The 6,000-nt window shown below is 47.7% G+C and overlaps 1 protein-coding gene across 1 annotated transcript in view; it reads left to right on the plus strand.

Annotated features, from left to right (window-relative positions):
• The window catches only part of LOC118795327 (ephrin type-B receptor 1-like), a 155,614-nt gene that overhangs the window by 116,818 nt on the left and 32,796 nt on the right, over positions 1-6,000 (plus strand). The gene's annotated exons all lie outside the window — the stretch shown is intronic.

Raw genomic sequence — 6,000 nt, forward strand, 5'->3', positions numbered from 1 at the left:
GAAGGTAGGACAGATCCTATACTACGAGCTGTTTTACTATGAGAAGGTAGGACAGGTCCTATACTACGAGCTGTTTTACTATGAGAAGGTAGGACAGATCCTATACTACGAGCTGTTTTACTATGAGAAGGTAGGACAGATCCTATACTACGAGCTGTTTTACTATGAGAAGGTAGGACAGATCCTATACTACGAGCTGTTTTACTATGAGAAGGTAGGACAGATCCTATACTACGAGCTGCGTTACTATGAGAAGGTAGGACAGATCCTATACTACGAGCTGTTTTACTATGAGAAGGTAGGACAGGTCCTATACTACGAGCTGTTTTACTATGAGAAGGTAGGACAGATCCTATACTACGAGCTGTTTTACTATGAGAAGGTAGAACACGCACAAGACTACGAGCTACTTTACTATGAGAAGGTAGGACAGATCCTATACTACGAGCTGTTTTACTATGAGAAGGTAGGACAGATCCTATACTACGAGCTGTTTTACTATGAGAAGGTAGGACAGGTCCTATACTACGAGCTGTTTTACTATGAGAAGGTAGGACAGATCCTATACTACGAGCTGTTTTACTATGAGAAGGTAGGACAGATCCTATACTACGAGCTGTTTTACTATGAGAAGGTAGGACAGATCCTATACTACGAGCTGTTTTACTATGAGAACGTAGGACACGCACAAGACTATGAGCTACTTTACTATGAGAAGGTAGGACACACCCTGGACCATGGATTCATGTTAAGGCCAGCTTTATTAGGAGGAGGTAACTCACATGATGGACTGTGTAGTGGTACAAAAAGGCCAGCATGGTAGTTTAAGCTCTCACCAGTTGAAAAAAGATACATGCATGTATATGGTCTTCCTTAACCATGTAGAACAGAAATACTCTTGATGTGCGACTTGCCCGCACCCACAGAACAACTGCAAAACCTGGAATCTTTTAAGATCTGAAACAGTTCCTCGTTGTAACCAATATGAAGCAGGCGTGGGGGCTTTTTCTTATTTTCCTTTGTTTAAGCTGTTGAGGAGCGAAGGACTTTGTTGCTGGAGTGTCTTGAGGTAGGAACACAGTTGTCAATGTATAGCATATGAGGTCTGACGTTTCCTTCTTTGAGGATGTCTGGAATTTGGAGATATCTGGGGTATTTTTTTGGAATGATTGGAATAAGGGATAAATATGATGATTCATAGCGATACTGGGAGCGATATACGGACTGGAAATGAACGCAGCCGCTGGTGAAATGTGCTCCTTTGGTCCTGAGGTGTGTAATTAAAGCCGGAGAAATCGCACGGTTTTAATTTAAAAGAGATGAATAAAGCGATTTGATTTGCTGTCAGTCCTGTCAGAGACACGTGTGATTAAAATGATGATGCGTTTCTCCTGGCTGCCTGCTCTGTCTGCCGTGGAGGCAGTTTTCTGATTTTGAATAAGTCCTCGCAGTAATGCAGACCGGTCACTAGGGGGCGATGATAATGAGTGTGCAAAGCACTTTTGGCAGTGCTGCTCAAGTATATGCAAATCGTTGTCAGTATATGTAAATGAAGGGTTTCATATTACACTGGTTACCTTAGTACCTGCGTTTTTCGTTGCTCTATGGGCAGACATCATGATGCATCACAGTCTCCTTTTATACATTCATACATTCTCTTGTTTACTTCTAATGGGAAAATCCCACAAATCCAGACTAGATCAATGGATGGATCAATCAGTCCAGAGAAGCTGATCACTGAATTGATTGATTGAATTCTGTGCCAAGAAAAGCCATCCCAACTCACGATTAAGGAATTTACCAGCTGCTGTCAACATGTACTAATGTGGCTTTATTTTTATATTTTTCATAAGTGGGCCATTCAGTGTAAAGAGGAGTGCTTGCAGGATGTGGCCGGTCTATGATGGACTCTAATGAGGAACTGCCTTCAGCCTGTCTGTGGTCATTCTGCTGGCCTGACTCCCCTCAGCTTCAGCCATGACTGCCGGCCCTCTCTCACCAATTAGACCTAACGATCTTGGTCGGAGCAGCCAGGGGGCTTCACCCTCATGACCCACTGCATCTCACCCTCTTACCCTCTGGGTCCCGCCCCCGTCCGGGACTCCGGGGACCTGACTGCTGTGTTTGTGGAGTAACCTCGGTTGCCGTATTTATCACCTAACCCGCTGAGAGAGAGGGTCTAATTTTTGTTGTGCTGGATTCAGCCGTGGGCTGCTCTCCGAGGGGGGCGGGGACGGTGCCGACAACGCAGAAGAACCCGCTGCCCCCCCTCTGCGCCCGTCCTCTGGGCTGAGTAGAGCTGGAGCTCAGTGCGGAGAGGTTTCGGGGAGGCACCCCCCCCCCCCCCCCCCCCCGAAAAGAAGGCTTTGGCCCTCTCTGCTTCTCTCCACCGCACATGCTCAGCCGCAGCGTCCTCACGAGCCGGAACTCGGAGTCTCTCTGCTCCGGAACATTCCGCTGCACCATCTACCATTTTTAAACGCTGCACTGCCACACAGAGGCGTCATCTCATGATAAAGTGAGCGCCCTCCCCCTTTCCACCCCACGGAGGATCGGATTCGCTCCGGGGTTCGTGCGCAGCGCTGGCATGTCAATAAGTCGAGAGTTTTATCTGAGGTGCCAGTAGCGAGGGTTTATTGACCCAGCTTCCACTCAAGACCCTTGCGGCCTCACTGTATAGCAAGCGGATGAGCCTCAGCGCTGTTAGCATTACCGCATCGATGGATTGTACTTTAGCCTCATCCTATTCCTTACAGCAAAATTCCCCCAAGTTTCTGTTAGGGAGGGGGATCAATACCGGTCCACGCGTGTTGAACAGCTTTGTAATTTAAACAGAGGCGCTTTGAACAGTAGAACAATGGATTCAGTCCGTCAAGCGCACGGTATCATTCATTAACGATCACCAGACGTACTCGGAAGTGTCTGCGCTTGCTCCCGGAGAAACCGGAGAGGAAATCTTGATTTTAGCATCACTGAGAGGTTGACAAAACGGGGCGATTGTAAGGATTGCAGCTCTTGACTCCAGACGCGAGAGAAAGTGTATCGTAATTGCCTCAGACTGTCCCGGCCATGGAGAGGAAAAGAAAAAAAAAAAGGAAAAAAAAGCAGGATTATTCCATTTTCCTCTCCCTCAGAAAAAATAAAAACAGCGGAAGAAAAACAGCAGTGGTGGTGTGATTATTTGACAGATACACCTTGTAGTTTTTGGCTCTATTCTGAGGGTGAAAATGACAGGCTGGTGACAGGAACAGCGGCATGATGGAGCAGAGCTCTCAGCAGCAGAGGGTTCACTGACCCTTAATGTCTGACTGACCCCCTCAGACGCACAGAGGTCAGCCTCATTCTCCTCCACAGTTACGTGCCTTTGGCAGGGGCCGTATCATGAGGGTTGGGGAAAATAGGACAGAGTCGTGGTTGCGGCGTTAGTGAAAGATGGAGCCATTGGAGCCATTTTGTGTGTGTGTGTGTGTGTGTGTGTGTGTCTCGCTGTCTGTCTGTTCATGGGCTCCTGCAGCAAAGCTAGTCTAGGGAAAAGCTTTGATAACATTACATTACATTATTGTCATTCAGCACAAACTGTTATCCAGAGCAAAGTACATAGGCAACAGTATTTAAATGTTATCCATTTAAACAGCTACAGACATACAAACACACATGCACAAAAGCATACAAGTATACGCACTCACGTGCAGACCCATACTCAAATTCATACACACACACACACACACACACACACCCTCACACCCTCACTCTGAGCAGTCGTGGAGTGTCGGAGCTGCAGGTGTGTACCCGAGACGTTCCGCCCTCAGCCTCAGCTGTTTGTCATGTGCAGACAGTGAGAGAGCTCTGGGGTCCCCCTGGTGGGCAGTGCCCTTAATAACGCCCCAAGCTCTTGTCACAACATCCAGGTGTGCGGGGGAGCGCCCTGTCATAATAGCCTTGTCTTTGCAGGCAGCGAGGGGCATGCCAACATGAGGCCGTGCCTTACAGCAATGCCCCTGTTAATACTGTTAATACAGAGCTGCTCTGCAGTCTGAGAGGCCGGACCCTGTTCTGCACACTGCGGGTAGCAGTGAAGGCAATAAAAGCACTGTTTCAGGCCAAGGAACCCCTTTATATTTTATACTGATGTATTAGAGAATTGCTTAGCAGTCACCTTCGTTCAGACGGGGCTTAAATTTTTACGCGTCGCTCAGATTTATAGCCGACCGTCTTAGCGCGGCAGTCCGGGTTTCCGGCGCCATGCCCAAGGATAAAACAGCTCCTCACCAAAGACTCAAGCCTGCAACCTCTTTTCTTCCTGTCGGCAGGAATATTTGAAATGTAAAGCACCACAGATGTGTTTTTTTTTTAATAGGAAATGTTTGAATAAGAAAAAAGAGTCTATTTGAGTCAGCATGGATTTTATCCGAGTGAGTTCTCGCAATCTTTCATTTCCATGTGAGACTTTAGTGGCTCCTTAATACTGTCACACCATTGGATGACACATATGAAGACATCCTGGGGAACAGTGGAATACAGAGTGATAAGGGTAGATTCACATAACGTGAGTCTCCTGCAGTATCAGCTCACATCCTCTGTGTGTATCTCTCTCTATGAAAATGTAATAAATGAGAAAACATCAAATTCAAAATGTAAGGAGTGTATTTCAAACGCATGTCAAAATATTTTTATTATCTCCGTTATTGCCACCTCCTGTGCGTGTGTTGCTTGTGAAAGATATCATTCAGTTCCAGATGTGTTTGTGTTTTCCCCAGCATGTATAAAGAAACACGCAGTCTAAAAGTGGCAATATCTTATATGTTGTGTAATGCTGGGTGTTTGTGTAGTCTGCCGAATACTGAAATGTATTATGTCCACTCTCACAAAGGAATGAGAAAGAGAGAGAGTGGGGAAGAGAAAGAGGCAGTGGGAGAGAGAATCGGAGAGGGAGAGAGGCCTGTTGTTTTGGCTTGGAATGGGTTGTCTGTCCTGGGAGAGGGGTTAGAAGTGTTTGGACAGTATGTGGATGGGGGGGGGCAAGGTTGGTGGGGAGGGGGGCGGCATGGAGATTGGCCACTCAGAGACAGGGCACATCCTGACTAGGCCATGAGCACCAGGTGCCATGTTGACCACCCCCCCCCCCCCCCCTGCTTCTTCTTCACCCCGCATACCTTGCTATCGGATCCCGTAATTTGGGAAGAGAGCGGGTTTTGAATGAAAGGTATTGAGACCCGGGGAGGAATCTCATTTCTTTTCTTCTCCTCGTGTCTCGGATCGGAGGAAACGGCTCGCTGGAGGAAAGGTCAGGGCCTCCATTAGCCGTGCGGCGGGGCTGTGTCTGGTCCAGAGAACAATGCGCCGCTGTCTGCGGTTCGGTCAGCCGCCCTTTACCCGCTGCCGCTCGGCACGTACGCGCCGGCATGCGTCATGAGGGTGGAGCGCGCTCATTAACACACGCGTACGGTTTGCACAGATGGAACGTCTTTGTGTGTTTATTTTAGTTTCGCTGGCATTTCAGTGCGTTATTATGGCAGTGCTGGCATTTCAGCACATTACTACTGCAATGATGGCATTCCAGTGCATTATCATAGCAGTGCTTGGATATCAGCACAGCACTACTGCAATGATGGCATTTCAGCGCATTACCATAGCAGCGCTTGGATTTCAGCACAGCACTACTGCAATGATGGCATTTCAGCGCATTACCATAGCAGCGCTTGGATTTCAGCACAGCACTACTGCAATGATGGAATTTCAGCGCATTACCATTGCAGTGCTTGGATTTCAGCACATTACTACTGCAATGCTGGAATTTCAGCACATTAGTACAGTGGTTCTGGCATGTCAGTGCATTACTCAGCACTGACATCACCGCACAGAAACAGGACCCTGCATTACATCACTCAGAGTCCCAGAGCTCTAATGTGATCTTTCTGCTTCCTGTGTTTCTCCATCCATTTCTCTCTCTCTCTGTTTCTCTTCTCCTCTGGCTCCCTCACTCCTGCTCTCTCCCTCTCT

Source organism: Megalops cyprinoides, chromosome 20, assembly GCF_013368585.1.
Source record: "Megalops cyprinoides isolate fMegCyp1 chromosome 20, fMegCyp1.pri, whole genome shotgun sequence".
Taxonomy (NCBI): Eukaryota; Metazoa; Chordata; class Actinopteri; order Elopiformes; family Megalopidae; genus Megalops; species Megalops cyprinoides.